Source organism: Pristiophorus japonicus, chromosome 21 (assembly GCF_044704955.1).
Source record: "Pristiophorus japonicus isolate sPriJap1 chromosome 21, sPriJap1.hap1, whole genome shotgun sequence".
Classification (NCBI taxonomy): Eukaryota; Metazoa; Chordata; class Chondrichthyes; family Pristiophoridae; genus Pristiophorus; species Pristiophorus japonicus.
The window spans coordinates 71,012,471-71,032,796 of NC_091997.1; the positions used below are offsets into that span (position 1 = coordinate 71,012,471).

General features: G+C 42.4%; 1 protein-coding gene across 5 annotated transcripts in view; it reads right to left on the reverse strand.

Moving 5' to 3' along the window:
• Positions 1–20,326, reverse strand: part of csk (C-terminal Src kinase) — a 139,960-nt gene that overhangs the window by 80,333 nt on the left and 39,301 nt on the right. For 4 of the 5 annotated variants that reach the window (XM_070865044.1, XM_070865046.1, XM_070865047.1 and 1 more), the window contains one exon: positions 20,069–20,207. The gene's annotated coding sequence lies outside the window, so the exon portion shown is untranslated. Of the gene's footprint in view, positions 1–15,419; positions 15,523–20,068; positions 20,208–20,326 lie in introns of all 5 variants that reach the window. The other variant, XM_070865045.1, reaches the window with a different exon arrangement.

Consider the following 20,326-nt stretch of genomic DNA (forward strand, 5'->3'; position numbering starts at 1 on the left):
AAATGACAATACCACATAGCACAGAACAGACCATGATTAAAGGAGGGAATACATCCACAAACATACCTAGTGACCCGACCAATTGCACCAGTATAGGATACGGCATGGGGTCTTTCAGAGAGGTTTCTTTCACTTAAAGCAAATAGACAGAATTTTTGTACGAGTACTCGGCTCCGCAGGGTGCAGTACACGATAGCGCAGACCGATTGTGTTTAACATAATTGCAAGCCTCATCCTCACTTGATTTTCCTCAGTATTCCCAATTAGGGAACACAAGGACACGGCTGGAGGCAAGGATGAGGAGGAGGATGAGGATGAGGATGAGAGAGAGAGAGAGAGAGAGAGAGAGGAAACAGAGAAAATAGGAACAGTAGTAGGCCATTCGGCCCTTCCAATTTGCACTGCCATTCAATATGATCGTGGCTGATCTCAGCACCATAGTCCCGGTTTTTCCCCATACCCCTTGATGTCTTTTGTTTCTCGAAATCTATCCATCTCCCTCAAATATATTCAACGACTTGTCCTCCACAGCCTTCTGTGGTCGAGAATTCCACAGGGTTCAGTACCCTCCGAGTGAAAAAGCTCTTCCTCATCTCTAAATTCTCATCTCGGTCCTACATTTCCTACACTGTATCCTGAGACTGTGACTTCCCAGCCAGGGGAAACATCCTCCCCACATCCAGTCTATCCAACCCCGTCTAATTTTATACGTTCCAATGAGATCCCCTCTCATTATTCTAATACAAGAGTACGAGAGGAAGCTTGCAAGGAACATTAAAACGGACTACAAAAGCTTCTATAGATATGTAAAGAGAAAAGGGTTAGTAAAGACAAACGTAGGTCCCCTGCAGTCAGAATCAGGGGAAGTCATAACGGGGAACAAAGAAATGGCAGACCAAGTGGTTCGGTATTCACTAAGGAGGACACAAACAACCTTCCGGATATAAAAGGGGTCAGAGGGTCGAGTAAGGAGGAGGAACTGAGAGAAATCCTTATTAGTCGAGAAATTGTGTTGGGGAAATTAATGGGATTGAAGGCTGATAAACCCCCAGGGCCTGATGGTCTGCATCTCAGAGTACTTAAGGAGGTGGCCTTGCAAATAGCGGATGCATTGAGTCATTTTCCAACATTCCATAGACTCTGGATCAGTTCCTATGGAATGGAGTGCAGCCAATGTAACCCCACTTTTTAAAAAAAAAGGGAGAGAGAAAACAGGGACTTATAGACCGGTCAGCCTGACATTAGTGGGTAAAATGATGGAATCAATTATTAAGGATGTCATAACAGCGCATTTGGAAAGTGGTGACATGATAGGGAAATCATGCTTGACAAATCATCTGGAATTTTGTGAGGATGTTTCCAGTAGAGTGGACAAGGGAGAACCAGTTGATGTGATGTATTTGGACTTTCAGAAGACTTTCGACAAGATCCCACACAAGAGATTAATGTGCAAAGTTAAAGCACATGGGATTGGGGGTAGTGTGCTGACGTGGATTGAGAACTGGTTGGCAGACAGGAAGCAAAGAGTAGGAGTAAATGGGGACTTTTCAGAATGGCAGGCAGTGACTAGTGGGGTACCGCAAGGTTCTGTGCTGGGGCCCCAGCTGTTTACATTGTACATTAATGATTTAGACGAGGGGATTAAATGTAGTATCTCCAAATTTGCAGATGACACTAAGTTGGGTGGCAGTGTGAGCTGCGAGGAGGATGCTATGAGGCTGCAGAGTGACTTGGTTAGGTGAGTGGGCAAATGCATGGCAGATGAAGTATAATGTGGATAAATGTGAGGTTATCCACTTTGGTGGTAAAAACAGAGACAGACTATTATCTGAATGGTGACAGATTAGGAAAAGGGGAGGTGCAACGAGACCTGGGTGTCATGGTACATGAGTCATTGAAGGTTGGCATGCAGGTACAGCAGGCGGTTAAGAAAGCAAATGGCATGTTGGCCTTCATAGCGAGGGGATTTGAGTACAGGGACAGGGAGGTGTTACTACAGTTGTACAGGGCCTTGGTGAGGCCACACCTGGAGTATTGTGTACAGTTTTGGTCTCCTAACTTAAGGACATTCTTGCTATTGAGCGAGTGCTTTCTTGTGTGCAGTTTTGGTCTCCTTACCCAATACTCCAGGCGCAGTATCACCAAGTATCACCTGTATAACTATAGTAAGACATCCTTGCTCCTGTACTCAAATCCTCTTTCAACGAAGGCCAACATACCATTTGCCTTCCTAGCTGCATCTGCATGTTTGCTTTCAATGACTGGTGTACAAGGACACCCAAGTCCCTCTGTATATCAACACTTCCCAAGCCATCACCATTTAAATAATACTTTGTCCTTATGTTTATCCTACCAAAGTACATAGCTTCACATTTATCCACGTTATACTGCATCTGCCACGTGTTTTCCCCACTCACTCAACCTATCTAAAATTGCCTTGCAGTGTCTTTGCATCCTCCTCACAACGACACTGTGGGAGAGGGGGGTGGGTGAGAAGAGACACTGGGTAGGGGGGAGTGGAGAGGAAAGAGACGGGGTGGGGGGGGGGGGGGGGGGGAAGAGAAAGAGAACTAGTGCCTGTAGAAGGGATTTCATGATCTCTATGGATGTTTGTATTTCAAATACACCCCTTTATACTGCTGACCAAAACCGTTCGTGGATAGCAACAAAGGAACAGCTTTTTTTTTTAAAGTATGGTTGAGTTTAGAATCCCTTCAAATCCACCCTGAAATGACTGCTGCAATTCTAAATTCCTTCCTATGCCCTATTTCTTTATGCGAGATACTTGCACGAGCCGAGTGACTTTGTTTAAAAGGAAATGCCATTTAATTGATAACAAGCATCCCCAATGCTAGCTTTACAAGCAAATGCCAAACCCAAGATTGATGGGGTCTCATTTGTCAAGCTCAAAACACTGCTTTTCACATCAAATCAGGAGGGGTAAATGTATTAAGTTTTAAGCAACTGTGGGATTACAAACTAGATGAACAGTCACTGGCATCCTTAATGTTAATATATGTTCTCAATCTGTTGAGTAAAATTTATTTGGATTTGAAATGTATAAATAGCTTTACCATTAAACAAGATTTACAACAGGCTGTATGCAACATTAAGTATCACTCGTCTGCTGAACAGCTATTGAAATGTACTTGGAAGTAGAATTAAATTACAACAATTAGTCACCACCCACGGAACAGAATCTACAGCTGTACGCTTGCACTATAAACACACATACAAAAGAGGAACTGAAAAGTGTTTAGAAATGCTTTTTAAAAAAAAATTAGCATTGAATGCTCAGTTTCCGATGACCCAGAAGCTAGTCTGAGCAACGTTCCATTTTATCCTGCGGACTTGGTGACATTTATTGAATAATCAACGGCACCTGGTCAACATTACACATGGCGGTCACCAAAAAAAACACAATGCTTTTACATTTGGAGTCCGTTCTGAAAATTTAGGGTGACCAAGACTATAAAGCTCGGCTTGCTTTGTGCTGAATTTTCTTTTTGCACGAGGTGTTCAGGTGCCTTTGAGGCCTCCAAAAAGGAGGAAGTGAGCAAATCCCTGAATCAATGTAGGCTGCACTATGTTCTGCGTGGCCTGATCATTTCAATGTGCGGCCCCTTTAAATTTCTGCGCGGGAGCGGTATTTCCAATGCAAAAGCACGGCCTGACCTCGCAATTCACTGTGTGGTCACGCACACGTGCAGTTCAGAGGGGACATTGCTCTGAATCCTTCCTTCAACAAAACAATGAAGAAAAGAAGCATAAAAAGGTTATATAAACCCTTAAAACGAACCATAAAATCTGCAGGACAACCACCCAATCTTTGAGACAATTAACTCAGTGTGATATGTAAATGGTTAAATGAACCATGGAACAATGTTGTCTCAATATTACAAAGGGGAGGGGGTTTAATTGAAGACAATTAAAATCTAATCTATTTCCAAAATGCATCAAGGCTAGCAAAAACAGTGTCCAACCAACTGTCGATACCCAATAGAATTCTTACAGTACATTATCTTGAAAAACCAGCAGTGCCACCATTTGTTATACATAATTGCATCAGCATACCATATTATTCAGTTACATTTTACCATATATTCGAGAAAGTGTGTGGAAGAATATAGTACCAGGTTATGAATTGTTAAACACAAATACTTAACCAGAAAATAGCAAATAAAAATTCAAATAAGGTTGTTGATTTAGAACACAGACCATTTTCATAGAAGCGTAGAAAAATTACGACACAGAAGGAAGCCATTCAGCCCATCGTGTCTGTGCTGGTCGGAAGAGAGCTACGCAGCCTAATCCCATCTTCCAGCTCTTGGTCCATAGCCCTGTAGGTTCTGGCAATTCAAGTATTTATTTAATTTATTTTTTTTTAAATGTGGCAAGCGTTTCTGCCTCTAGCACCCTTTCAGGCAGCGAGTTCCAGATCCCCACCACCCACTGGGTGAAAACGTTCTCTCACCTCCCCTCTAACCCTTCTCCCAACTACTTTAAATCTATGCCCCCTGGTTGTTGGTCCCTCTGTTAAGGAAAATAGGCCCTTCCTATCCACTATCTCGGTCCTTCATTTTAATTTGCTCAACAATTCCTTCAACACATAATTTTTCTCATTTTCTCTCCTCAAAACCTACAACACAAATGAAGGTAGAAGTGAAACTTCTCATTTCTTTAGATTAAATTGTTTGTGGAGAGGTACGAGTAAAATTTCTAAATCTGGATCCTTACATCCCTACATTTCAAGTGGAAATGCTGCCAAAGCCCCACAATATACTCATTCAGCTCCACAGGACAAAGACGGTGTGCAAATGTTCCCATTCACCTGAAGCACTCTGTAATGGAGATTCGGATTACATTGAAGACTCATTTGGTAAGTCACCAAATTATTTTTTACATCAGGTGTTGATTTTCAGAGCAGCAAGCATTTCCGCAAAATGCGGCCACCAGCTACTACAGACAGTAGGAAGTCAGTTGTGTAATTTGGTCATCTGCCATAATTTCTTCTCATGTCGTTCGGTGTCAAATTTATCTGTTTTGTCTTATAACACTGCTGTGAAGCGCCTTAGGACATTTTATGTTAAAGGCGCTATATAAATAAAAGTAGTTATTGGAGTACTAATTAATTTGAAACCTACCTCTTTGACCAAGCTTTTGATCACCTACCCTAATCTCTCGTGGCTTGATTTGCTAACACTCCTGTGAAGCGCCTTGGGAAAATTTATATTAAAGATGTTATATAAATGCAAGTTGTTGTTAAATATACATTCCACCTTCAAACTATCAGGTCACAGGATCGGAAGAATTTGAACTCTGTTCTAAGTAAATAGCTGCTGACTATTGAATGTACCATCTATTCTCATGCCACCATGATACAGCATTTCATTATGGACCCGGCACAAGTGGCAGCCCCCAATTGCATTCAGAAAATGATAACCATCCCACAACCGCTGGTTAATGGTATCTCACTATTCAAATTGGAATGGTTAGCATTTAATAGCCAGGATCCCATTGAACTCATGCCCAATGTTCCCTTTAGGCTGCACAGCCATACAGCACTCCAGGGACCCCACCCCCACACACTAGAGCCAACTTTTACATTTTGAAAACCGCGCCAGCTCGGACTTTTGAATAGGCCACATAGCCTGTTAAAGGCGTGCCCCCCCCTCCCCCCCCCAAAAAAAGAGGGGAAATCTTGCTCGTGATCAGGACTTATTCTTTTAAGGTCCTTTTCTTTCGATTTCAAAATTCACACCTTGTTTTCAAATCCCTCAATGACCTCGCCCCCGCCCATCTCTAATCTCCTCCAGCCCCACAAACCCCCCACACCACCGAGTCTCCGCTCCTCTAATTCTGTCCTCCTGAACATCCCTGATTATAATCGCTCAACCATCGGTGGCCGTGTTTTCAGCTGCCTCGGCCCCAAGCTCAAACTCCCTGCCTAAACTGCTCCGCCTCTCTACCCCTTTCCTCCTTCAAAACAATCCTTAAAACCTACCTCTCTGACCAAGCTTTTGGTCACCTGCCCTAATTTCTCATGTGGCTCGGTGTCAAATTTTATTATCTCTCAATACTCCTGCGAAGCGCCTTCTGACATTTCATTACGTTTAAGGCGCTATATAAATACAAGTTGTTGTTGTTGATTGGTGCAAAGTTAAGAGTTATCAGATTGCAGGAGAAAGGTGCAGAGTCTTAACTTCAGCCTGCTGCGTTCCAATTTTTCCAACCATTTTAATTGACACTATGGTAATTGTGTCTTTCAGTAATTCTCCTCCTCTTCCTTAATTCTGGCGAGCTCCGAGATATACCATCCCAGACACTTCCTCCTTCCTGCATTCTCAAACTAGAAATCAGCTCATTGTCTCCTCGGCCTTAAACTCAAATTCCTTAACCCTCTCGGTACTGTAATGCCAGACCTCCAATTCAGGCCCAAGATGGAACCCGAGCCAATTCAAAAGCAAGAGTCAGCACACTGATAAACAAAAGTACTCTGAATTCGCCTCAGACAATCCCATGCTGTTGTCTTAAGATTCACACGGCTGGCTGATGACTCTAAACGCAAGCGTACTTCCTGCTACTGTAGTGTAAACCAATTTACTCTAAACAGAAACTAAATGTTACTGGTTCACCTCCTGTTTGCCACTGTAAAAGTCGCCGTTTGAATAAGTTTCAAAAAGTCAGAAGCGTCGAATGCCAGTGGTGAATGGGGGCGTGGGGGTTGTGCAAAGGTGGGGGAGAAAGTGCATGTTTAATCTCTAATAGTTCAAATTTCTTTTGCGTACAGGTATGACCTTCACACCAACAGGAATTTGCCAGTTTTACTGATGATTGCCATCTTCTAAGCACAGTACAGGAAAGAGCAGGCACAAACTGGCACCCGTCAGCAGTAACAAACCACAAAAATTCGAAGCATGTCCATATAAAAGCAATTTGCTTGAAACACAGAGGCTGAGACGAGAGACAAAGTGTTGGTGATTTCTTCAAACCACACAGAAGGAAATGATGTTACTTAGATTCACAGTGCGAATCGGATGCACTGCTCAGCTAAATGCTTGTTCCAATTCACCAGCCATCCAGATAACACCTGCTTCCACAAAACCCAGCACTAATGATCAAAATCAAATAGCACACCATAGCTGGACAGCATGTGAAACTGGTGGGAGGTTTATGGAAAATGGGCATACACTCTGCACTTGGCTGCATCAGTTTTTGTTTACTAGGGATGTCCTTTGTATGTGACATTGTATGTCAACAGAACCAACCACCATTTGCATGTGTTGGGACTCGCTAAATCTACTGCTTGTGAAAGATGGATGGGATTGTCCAATCCTACAGTGCACAACAGCAGCTCGAACTGATCTTAGGCAGTCCCTCGGAGTAGGGGATGACTTGCTTCCACTCTAAGTGACTGCTCAGGTGACTGAGGAGTCCAATGCGAGACCTACAGTCTCGGTCACAGGTGGGGTCGACGGTTGTTGAAGGAACAGGGTGGGTCGAGTGCCTGGGTTGCTGCAAGCTCCTTCTGTTGTCTATGCTTGTCTTCAGTTTGCTCTCACCGATGAGACTCGAGGTGCTCAGCGCCTTCCTGGATGCTCTTCCTCCACTTTGGGCGGTTTGAACTGATCAGGAGCCAAAAAAGTGTCACCTTTCAGTTAAATACAAACAATATTTGCAGTCATTAGGTGGTAATTCATCCTGAAGTGTTTTCATTGAAGCACAATTTCTGACTTGGCTAATCACCTCACAATATACATGTTTAATTGATCCCTAAATAAAAGGCAATGAGCTTTTAAAATTTCAAACTGAGTGATTTTCATGTTACTTTTCAAAGACTCATTATTTTCATAAGCACACAATAGAATAGAACAGTTCAAAGTGAAGAAAGTGCAGCCATCGGTGACAGCCTTTGCTCAGTGGCAGCACCTCCTTCAGTCAGGATTACATAACCCACGCCAACACTACAGTACTGAGGGTGTGCTACAACAACTTGCATTTATATAGCGCCTTTAATGTCCTTTGGCACTTCACAGGAACGTTACAAAAAATTTGACACCAAGCCATATAAGATTAGTGCAGGTCAAAGAGCTAGGTTTTAAGGAGCGTGTTGAAGAAGATAGAGGGGTTTAAGGAAGGAATTCAAGAGCTCAGAGCCAAGACAACTGAAGCCACAGCCGCCAATGGAGGGACAATGGAGGGGATGCACAAGAGGCTACAGTCAGAGGAACGCAGAGTTCTCGGAGGGTTGTAGAGCTGTGAGCAGTATTCAACGCCGCTCATTGTCACACCATAAACAAGAACTGGAATTCAGCTGAGCTTCAGAGAATTAAACTAGTGTCCCTACTGCCCTATTTTCCATCTGGGTTTCTGAAATGTAATCAACCTTTTGCTTCCCAAATTTTACATTTCCTGTTGTATTTTTGGGTCTCTGACAAACCAGTAGTTACAAATTATTTTTTTATGTGGTAACCTGACCTTAATATGTGGAATGATATAGCAAGAGTTATGCAACACAAACCCTCCTTGGTTGGCAAACACAGACATCCATCTGTACGTGCCCACTATCAAAGCACCTGGAAGCATTTATTTTAAAAACAAACCTCAAGTTATGGGAATACGTTTTACTTTGAAAGATAACACAAGGTGCTCAACATTTTCAGTACATCAGATATCAATTTTAAGAGCTGAATTATTAAAGAGTAATGTACCAAGGCATTTTTGCTAATGGTAATGAGGCATGTACATATCAAGGTAATCCCATCTGTATCTCCGAACATCTCTGAAAATCAAAATATACTGCACACAGATAGATCAGCCAGCTATGCATGAAGTACAAACTATAGATGAACAATTGCCGAGCCTTTGTGATGGTCTCCGACTGGGGCCAGGAGAATGATGATTTCAACCCCTCGTTGCTCAAAGGCAGTAACTGCTGAACACACAAATAACAGAAATGTTGAACTAGGTAACCAAGATGTAAAAAAGCACTTGTCTATTTAGCACTAGGGAAGCGGAAAAGGAAAGAACATGAACCAAAAATACACCTTCCCATTTCAGAGAAGGGATGAAATACTTAATTTTTCCTCTTCCACAGTAAGGTTTCTAAAGTTAAAGGCCAGTGAAAATATTTAGTGTCAGCCATGGCTCAGTGGGTAGCACGCTCACCTCCGAGTCAGGAGATTGTGGGTTCAAGTCCCACTCGAGACTTAAGCACATAAATCTAGGCTGACACTCCAGTGCAGTGCTGAGGGAGCATCATCGTCATAGGCAGTCCCTCATAGCAAGGATGACTTGCCAAAAAAGGATGAGTTCAATGAAGGACCGAATATTCCAGATCCCGAACTAAATGCTAGAGAGTGGAAGATGCCTGTGCGTGCTTTCTTTTAAACGTGGGGTGGCTGTTGCACACCAGCCACCACACGGGCTTGACAGAGCTAGGTCTTGGTCCAGTGGCAAGGATTAACCAGGACGATTGGAGACCAGCTCTGCTGCACGGACCTAGTGCGCACATATATCGCTGCCCCTGGGCCCCCGATCACATCATATTAAAATGTGCTGCTGATTCCAGAGGTTTCTTGGAACTCTTGATAACTCATTGGGTAAACAGGTGGTGTGGAATTCAGCCTTACGGAGAAATTCCGGCATTTAACCCTTCCCCATCTGTGCTGTTAGTTGGTCTCAGTTTGGAGGCACAGGGAGTATTGTTCCCCTTTGCCAGGAGTCCCTCGACTATGAGAAAATAATGCACAGGTTTACACAGAATTGTAATCTGAGGGAGCGCTGCACTGTTGGAGGTGCCATCTTTCAGATGAGACCAGTCAGCTTTCTCAGGTGGATGCAAAAGATCCCGTGGCACTATTTCGAAGAGCAGGGGAGTTATCCCCAGTGTTCTGGCCAATATTTATCCTTCAATCAACATAAGAAGTTTATCTGGTCATTATCATGCTGTTCGTGGGAGCTTGCTGTGCGCAAAATGGCTGCCGCATTTCCTACATTGCAACAGTGACTGCACTCCCAAAGTACTTCATTGGCTGCAAAGCGCTTTGGGAGGTCCGGTGGTCGTGAAAAGAACTTTATAAATCCAATTCTTTCTTCTTTCTATCTATGATCATGCGAAAGTGCACCAAGACTTTCCATAGACAGGGAAGAAAGCAAAAACCTACTTAACTATCAAATGGGTAGATATGAAAGGAAGGCAAGGCGCCAACACTTTTGCCCTGTTTTTTTTTCTCTCCAATGCCATGCACCGCTTCCCATCCAAGTCGGTGACCAAGTAATTTGCTTGAGGATGCTGTTGGCACTGTTCAGTTGCATCCTCGGAATGGGCCCGGCCTCCCCCTGTGGCACGGGTGAAATCAGATAGACACTCAGCATGTGGGTTCCGGGAGGGGCGCATGAAACTAAATCCTCCCACTCCATGGCCTCATACCTTGTAACAGTGAGCTTTATTGTCACAACTGTGCCTCCAGAACCAAACTGGAACTTGCAGTAAAATATGAAACCTTGCAACTGCATAAAAGACAGCAAAATCATTAATTTCTCCCCATAAGCAAATTTAACACTGCTTTTATGCTTCTTGGGTAAGTTCATCTTCAAAACATCACAATACCTCTTTGCAGGTTACATTACTGACATATAATTTTCCAATTCAATGGAACATAAAAGCCATACAAAATAAGGGAATAATAGAACAAGCAACACTGAATGTATCAGTATTACATTTTGCATAAATTGAAAACAGTCTGTGGCCGTTTCTTTTGAGAAGCTGTCAACCCATCAGATTCAGTCAGTACCTTCCCTCATCTACATAATTGCACACATCCTGAGCATGGTCTTTATGTGCACCAATCTCAAACTGCTCTTGCAACTGTGAAACTAGCTATGCAAAAATTGTCTGCAAACATTTGAATCAGCCAGTTCATTGACTTAATTAAAATCCTGGCTGTCTTTCATATTTCTGTTGATGAATTTAGTTGCACCTGGAATGAAAACAAAAATTACTTTCTCCAATTAGTGTGTCTTTGTGATAATATATAAAATTAAAAATAAATGTATTAAAATAATCCATACTAAATCCACTCAATCTGAATTCAATTTTTTTTTTTTTAAAAAGCACAAAATTCCTACTGTGTTATTTAGGTTGTTTCAATCAAAATATTGGAAAACTATATTTCTGAACATTATGAAAAACCTTGAATTCTTAGTTGTCGGCTGTACTATTAGTGTACGTTTCTATATCAGTACGAAGACTAAATGTTTAAACGCATTATTTCTGCATTAGCCCTTTGATCAGATTTGACTGATTTGGGGACTGCCAATGAGTTTACACACTGGCAGAATCATTGAAAAATCTGCCATTTGGGTCACTGGTTCTGCAAAAATTGCCCTTCCCTGTAAATTAAGAATCGCTCCAGTCCCTAACTGGCCCCTCACCCTGCAGACTGCAAGCAGGAATTACTAATTTCATGTTGGCAGATCACAACTTCAGACCCACCGCATATCCCAGCCCTCAAACTCATTCACTCTTGACATATCCCTCCCTGCCTTCCAAAGCATCAAGACTTCCATTCCTGACTATGTTTTGCCTCCCTCAATCCCACTTTCTGCCTCCTGGTCAGTTGCCTGTTCTTTGTCCACTGCCTGCAAATCTCATCATCGATATGTGGAGAGCTATATGAACACAAATAGCAGTTGTTATTAATGTGTTTAGATATACAAACAGAGACTTGCGCTGCACAGAATCTATATATTAAAAATCTTTCATTTGGCACCTACTTCCTGTTCATAAACCCCATTTCCCGTTAGAAATTTTGGTCATGCTTTTGCATCAACATTTGATGCTAAATCTAAGATCATGGTTTAGTTGCAGGCTCGTGCCACTAGTTGGCTCTGTAATGCAAATTTCTGAAGTCTCCCTCCCTACTTAGTTGCCATCTTGTGCAACGTCAATTGACCATGGGCAACGCAATGAGCAAGTTATCTGAATACTGCTAATACATCATTGAACTTTTCCCAGATTCTCCAATAACAATTTCCTTTTATCCCTTTATATCCTAAATAAGCAATAGCTGATCTGATGGAATCAGGCATTTTCTTGACTAAATCAGCACTATAAATCATAGAATTAATTTTATATTCTTAGTATACTATTCATTTTTCACAGTCCAGGTTAAAATTATGCAGATCCTTGCAAAATACATCTTACTTCAAAGGATCTTCAAAACATCAATTCCAAATGCATTCCTTCTGCGCCCCCCCACCCCCAAAACCCACCTACCAACTTCACTATTATACCGAATATAATCCTGAAGCTATTCCTTCATATTCATCAGAAAATCAAGCAGACAGCCTTTTGCTATTGCCAGCATTTGCAATTTTTTTCAAAGCACAAAGACAGCTAGGTAAATCTGCATCCCTAAAACCAAAGCCGAACATGAGAAGAATTTGGTGGGAGTACATTTGTTGGATTCAATATACCTATTCTGAACCCGTACACGTGAAAATAATGCGACATCAATGTCCACAAGAACACTAGCGTGGACAGTTTTGCAAAGTATTTATAAATACTCACTCTCAATGCTTGCAATTAGCTAAGAGATGATGCACTACAGTTGAAAAGTCAGTCAGGGAGTAGAGGGGAAAAGAGCGGGGGCGGAGGGGAGCAGGCAGGTGGAGGGCGCAGAATGTCTTGGTCAGAGGAATTCTGAAGAAGCAGCCGTATACAAGACACTAATATACCAAATGTTTCCAAAAATCACAAAAGGTAAGCCTTCTACCGCCTCAGAAGTAGCTGGCTCGGTCTTTATATTTTTTGTCAGTTGATTACTCGAAAGAGACACCACTGTCGTCATGTTAAGATTTTTAAATGAAATACTCTGCATATTAACATCTATTTCCAAACTGGAGTTCAGTCATCAGACTGCTGCAATTTAATATTTGCTAGACTTTATTATTTCTGCAGTGATATTTTCTGCAATGAGCATCTTTAATAAATTATGACAAAGGTGGAACAATATTCGCAGGGGGAAATCTCCCTCGGCCACAAAACTCTGAAAAACACCGCTGTACAAAAGTGAACTTCAGCAGGGAGATAGACCAATTCTGTAAATAACCTTGCCAGATATTAACATTTGTTCACAATGACAACTTGCTGGTATTTTTCACTTCATACTTTTTCAGCTTCATCGTAAGCAACCATTTTGAACAATGAACAATGGATAAAATTGCACTGCTTATCATTTCAAAGGCTGTACGGTGGTACACACAAATTGAATGCTGAAGATTACAGCTTGGCTTCAGTCACAAAATTAATGAAGTTTAACAAATGGATGTATGCTCACTAGTGGAAATATTAATTGTCCTGTTAACTATTTCACTTCTAGAATAGTGGAGTATAGAAAGCGTCGGTAAGAATTTTGATCACCTTCAATTGCCAAGCGTGCTTCCCAATCAATCGTCTTGCACCCCAAACACGTGCACAAAAATGCTGACCCAAGTCAAGCAAACAGCAATACGCACTTTATGCACAAGCATACCTTGACTTGCATAGTTCAATGGAAGAGTGGGTACAGTAGGCTGTCCCTGAAATGCAGTTGCAAAAATTTCAGATGACGAGGAGATTACTACGGAAGTTTCTATCTTAAACAAGATATATTCCAGTTAATTAGTCATTAGATTTCTTATTTCATGAGCAGCATAATTGTTTCAAATTATGATTTTTTTTTCCCCCAAAAAAAAGATCGAGTGCACTTCTTAAAGGTCAAGCATTTCTCAATGTAACATATTGGAGTGCATTTTGAGACTTGAAAATTCATATGCTATTGTTAGCCTAGGTAAAGTAACAGACAGTGTGGCTGGGAAATCAGATGCTTTGGCTCCCATCAGAGACTTGCGCAAGAGTCACTTTTCTTAAATTTCTGTATGAGACTGATTCTTCCTTTGCACATTCCAAAACTGCAACAGTTCAATATATAACGTTATATAAAGCCACACCCAAAAAATACACAGACACATTTTCATCATGAGTCAATCAATAGTAAAACAACAGTAGGTATTTAGGCTTGCTTCTCCATGATCATTATAAAAGTTAGGCCAATTGTGGCTCTACCACTAGAGGTCAGCTACCTCAGCACCAGACAAGGATTGAAGCAGAGATCTTTCTGGCTCAGTAACATATCAGTGCAGCACATTTCAGAGCCAGCAAGCAGAGGCACTTCAGACCATTTGAAGACATTACACTGACTGTGAAGTGCTGCTCAGGCATTTAAAAGGACATTGTACACGGCTGAAGTTTTTTCTTCCTTATTTCAGTAATACTGCCGTCAAAAGTGATCGAGCAGAAAGCTAGTGATGCCCCAAATGAGGTGAAAGTCAAAAGGAACTGTCTCGCACTTCACTGACAGCCAAAGCAGCACCAGCACCACTAGAGATCTGAAAACAAATCCTGAACTCTTCTCTTCACCCTGGCCCAATCAGTCAAGCGAATACATTTTTGGAAGGTGGGTGGGGGAGGAACGAAGGGTGGAAATGGAGCGGAAAAAAAAAAAAGAGAGAGAAACTCATTCAGTGCACCACACTACAAATCACATCCAATTGCCTTCACACCACCCAGGCTATTCAGACTGAGAAACGTTCCAAGAGATCTGGCCAGATCCCATTTAGGTCATAGGCAAATAGGAGTAGGCCATTTGGCCCTTCGAGCCTGCTCCACCATGCAATAAGATCATGGCCTCAAACTCTACTTTCCTGCCCGCTCCCCATAACCCTCGACACCCATGTCATTCAAAAATCTGTCTATTTCCACCTTAAATATATTCAATGACTCAGCCTCCACAGCTCTCTGGGATAGAGAGCGTTCTAAAGATTCATTAATCTCGAGAAGAAATTCCTCCTCTTCTCCGTTTTAAATGGACGACCACTTATTCTGAAACTATGCCACCTAGTTCTAAATTTCCCCCACAAAGGGAAACATCCTCTCTACATCCACCCTGTCAAGACCCCTCAGAATCCTGTATGTTTTAATATCACACCTCATTCTTCTAAACTCCAATGAGTATAGGCCCAACCTACAGTTGCCAAACAGTCAAAAATCTCAATATGAACAATGGAATCTTGAGATTAAATAAGTTAACCACAGAATCACTGTTCCACACTTCAAAATTGCTAATGGGCAGATTTCATCTTCAACTTCCAGAACACCACTGAAAATTGAAAAATGTTGTACAGGCTGAATTAAATGTAGCTCATCCAAAGAGGACTTGCCAATTTTGCAGCAAGCAGTTTCAGCAATTAAACCTATTACAACATCACTAAAGTGCAAGTGAAAAAACTAGTTAGGGAAGGTAATTCATGCCACATCCAAGTCAAATAGAAGATTGCGTCACAGTTCAAATAGATTGTATATAGTAAATACTAACCATCGCAAAATGGCCTTGGGCACATTCCATTTGCTGTGGATAGCATTCCAAATATCCAGTAAACACCACAAAGCTTGATTGGGTCACAAATAGTCACAAGCTCCTAAAAAATCATTTCTACGTTATAACTATTTTAATGCCCATCTCCTTGGACAAATTATGAATAAATGACCATGACTTTGCTCCAAAGTTTATTTACAATCAAAACTCAATGGAGAGAAAGAAAAACAATGGAGTGGCAAAGCAGATCATTACTGAAAGAGAAAGATACATTACTAACTTTTATGAAGAAAGATCATACCCAAAAAGGCTCATTCATCTTTGCGTCACTGGCTAATCTGATGTAAATGTGTTTTTTACATCCACATCACTGGTGGTATGCAACACAATATGCATCTAACTCTGGCCACCTCAAATGGAAGCCCAACTCTCAATTAATGTAATTGGAAATGTAGCCATTCTACTTGATATTTTCATGGAAAGGAGCTGCAGCACTTCCCAACATCATCATCAGCAATCCTTCGAAATCTAAAAGTGAGTTCTCAGGTGGCTGTACAGTCCAATTACAGTCCCTGTCACAGGTGGGACAGAGTGGTTGGAGGAAAGGGTGGGTGGGGAATCTGGTTTGCCGCACGTTACTTCCGCTGCCTGCGCTTGGTTTCTGCATGCTCTCAGCGACAAGACGCGAGGTGCTCAGCGCCCTCCCGGATGCTCTTCCTCCACTTAGGGCGGTCTTGGGCCAGGGATTCGCAGGTGCCGGTGGGGATGTTGCTCAAGGAGGCTTTGAGGGTGTCCTTGAAACATTTCCTCTGCCCACCTGGGGCTCGCTTGCTGTGTAGGAGTTCCGAGTTGAGCGCTTGTTTTGGGAGTCTTGTGTCGGGCATGTGGACAATGTGGCCTGCCCAACAGAGCGGTTCCCAATAGCTCAGTGAGCAGCTGAGCCAAACACATGAAGATCTTAGGTTCAATGTTAGGTCTGTGTTGAGTGACATGCGTTGACAGTGGAGCAGTTGATCACAGTACACTTTGCAAGGGTGAAGGAGAAAACAATTGCCCCTCCCAATTACAATCCAGCAACCTACGCTCCATCCTTTTGGATGTCTGGTTAACAGGATTCAACGCCGCTGTGATTTGCGCCATTACACAGCTTTCCAGCACTCACGACCAAACTCATTTGTCAGCTGTGGCTCAGTGGGCAGCACCCTTGCCTGTGTGTCAGAAAATTGTGGGTTCAAGTCCTACTCCAGGAACTTGAGCACATAAAGCTAGACGGACACGCCCAGTGCTGAAGGAGCACTGCACTGTTGGAGGTGCCGTCTTTCAGATGAGACATTAAACCGAGGCATCGTCTGCCCCCTCAGCTGGATGTAAAAGATCCCGTGGCATTATTTCGAAGGAGCAGGGGAATTATTCCTGGTGTCCTGGCCAATATGTATCCTCAATCAAAAAAAAAGTTTATCTGCTCATTATCACATTGCTGTTTGCGAGAGCTTGCTGTGTGCAAATTGTCTGCCATGTTTCCCATATTACAAAAGTGACTACACTTCAAAAGTACTTCATTGGCTGTAAAGTGTTTTGAGACGTCCAGTGATCATAAAAGGCGCTATATAAATGCAATTCCTTCTTTCTTTCACATGACCAATGCCTACTGGGAGGCGGGGGGGGGGGGGGGGAAGAAAGGGGGAAATGACAGGAACCCACTGAACCATGACTCAGATGACGAGTTGACATTTGCCAGAGGTGAGCAGAGAATATTGGCAAGCAGAGGGAAAAAATAGCAATTAGTTAGAAATGTGCCAAGGATGATCATTTATGTAGTTTTGTGTTTAAAATTTGCAATACACATCATAAAGTTGCGGTGATTTTTTTAAAAAAATCCACTACAACTCAAATGAATTGAAAACAGCCATTGAGCCATATTCTGTATGTACATCTTGGGGTGCTTGCCTTTACAGCCATATGGAGTGATCTGAGCACCATTCAGGAAGAACTTACATTTATAAAGCACCTTTCACATCCTCAGGAAGTCCCAAAGCACTTCACAGCCAGTAAATTATTTTTGAAATGTGGACACTTGTTTTGTCGACGAGCATAATAACCAATATGCACCCAGCAGGGTCCCATTAACCCGTTTTGGCAGCGCTTGTTTAAAGGATAAATGTTGGCCATGACACTGGAGAACTTCTCTACCCTACTTCGGAAATGTCACAGGATCTTTCCACCGGAACAGATAGACAGCGCCTTAAACCACTCGACAAAAACATGGCACCTCCAACGGTGTATCTTTCTCCTTCCCTGCCCCTTTACAAATGCATTTAAGTTTTAGCCGCAGTAAAATGCTCAAGTCAAATACAGAAACCTTCTGCTTCAATGAAGAACAGTCCAGCTGACACCTTGTAATTCTCACTCCGATTAAACACCAGTCAGCCCACAAACCTGATTCTCAACACTGAGGGACAAAGTCCATACTGAAACATTTTTTTTAATTTTTTTTATAAAAGGTGGTAATTTAAAATGTCTATAAAGCGCATGAGACAAGATAAAAATAAATGGAAGCGCTGATTTTTTTTTTTAATCCTTCATTTAAAAAAAATGTATAGTCCGCATTACAGCTACTTGAGCGGAGGTGCGGCGACCCAGCCCACAGCGAGGCCCCAACCTGCGAGGAACAATCTGCGGCAGGTCAGGGCCACAGAAGGAGCATACCACAGCGAGCCAGTCGGGGTGGGCGACGACTGTGAAGAGGGCAACTGGATTGGACGTCACCATAATCCAGGTCGCTCATTGGAGCGCGAGCAGGTACAGCAAGAGCGCGAGATTGGGGCGAAGGAGCGGCGAGAGATTGCAGAGCGATGTGATCGGGGCCCAGGAGAGGCGCGAGTTCGGGGCCCAGAAGAGACGAGGGCCCAGGGGCAGCAAGGACCAGCTCACACTGCGATGTGTGCGCACACTAGGTCTGTGCAGCAGAGCTGGTCTCCAATCATCCTGGTTAATCCTTGCCACCGGACCAAGACCTAGCTGTCAAGCCCATGTGGTAGCTGGTGTGCAACGGCCACTACATTAAAAAAAATCCACGCACAGGCATCTTCCACCGTTCAATACGCAGTTCGGGACCTGAAGTATCAGGTCCTTCTTTGAAACACCTGTGAACTCATCCCTTTTTGGTGAAAGAAAGTCATCTTCAATACGAGTGACCGTCTAAGAATACAGCTACAACTGGCATATTCCCATTACTTTGTTGAGATTTTTTCGTCAGTGTATGAACTGCTCAGCTTAAAAAAAGTCTGACCCGCCTAACATAATATCCTCCAGAGCAACAAACAGTTTAAGGGATAAAGAGAAGTAAGCTAAAGGAAGGGCCAATGTTTCCGATATAGTTCAGTGCTGTTGCTGGGTATTGGGCGAGAGAACGTTCAGGGTTGGAAGAAGAAAATAAAAGCTAGATCGGTACTTACCATTTTTAGCATCTACCACATTCTGGTTCTATGTTAAAAGACTTGCACTTTTCACAAACACCAGACACCCAAAGCATTTTAAAGCCAATAAAGTACTTTTATGGAATGTGGTCACTGTTGCAACATAGGAAACACGGCAGCCAATTTGTATACAGCAAGCTCCCACAAACAGCAATGTGATGATGACCAGATAATCTGTTTTTAGTGATGTTGATTGGGGGATAAATATTGGCCATGACACCAGGGAGAACTCCCCTGCTCTTCTTCGAAATAGTGCCACGATATCGTTTCTGTCCACCCGAGTGGGTGGATGGAGCCTCTGTTTAATGTCTCATCTGAAAGTCGGCACCTCAGACAGTGCAGCGCTCCCTCAGTACAGCACAAGTTGCAGCCTAGATTTTTTACTCAAGTCTCTGGAGTGGGACTTGAACCCCACAACCTTCTGACTCAGAGGCGAGTATGCTACCCACTGAGCCACAGCTGACACACAACTTAATGAATGCAATGCGTAAAACGCTAACCCAAAAAAGGTCATAATTACTGTACAACAGCACATCAAGGTTAAATCTTAAACATGCAAGAGTCCCAGTGCTGCTCTAACAATCTGCAAGACTTGCCAAGACTTGAAAGTGCAAATCACTGTCCCACACAATACAAGATCTCAACTTTTTCATCTAACAAAGGAGTATATTTTTTCCCCTTAATTCAATTAACCCTCTACCTTTTCCCAATCAAGGAGGATGGACGATATCAGATTATAATTTATTCAGAGAAATGAAAACTGATTCCATCATCTATAATAACTATACTTTTGTCCCAACTAACCTTCACCTGCATCGTAGAAGTAACTTGCATGAAAACCATTTCTCTCTATTCAAAGGATGCTGAGCAAAAGATGTGATTAGGATTTTGGAAAAAAGACATTTTGAAAAAACTTATTTTCTTGTGTTTATGGTTTCGGTTTTGCACAGTAACTGTTTCAGGCTGAACAAATCCAAGTTCATGCAGATTTTACTTATTTTTCACCAAAGTGGCAACTGATTTAGTATCGGGAAGCAAATCCTTTTGGTGGTTTTACTGGTCAAGGACCACACAGTACTCAAGGATTAGCTCCCGTTTGCACGTTCGTATTTAAATACGGTCATGTAAACAAGAAAAACTACTTGACTGACTCTCAGGTCTATTTTGCCCTACCTGTTAATACTTCCAACTAACCCAGCAGATGCATCTGTTCCACATGAGATGAAAAGCAGTGATAGGAAATAGCAGGATGCTGGTTCAGTCTTGGCTCAGTTATGAACTGAACAATTGAAGCTGTGCTGTCTTGAAGGTTCTGCATAAAGAAAGAGAAAAAAAAAATGGTGTCACGACAGGTTGCTTTTACAAACCGAGCACATGTTAACAGCAACATAGATGGAAGAAGCTTGGAGCAGGATATTTCCAGTGCTTTTG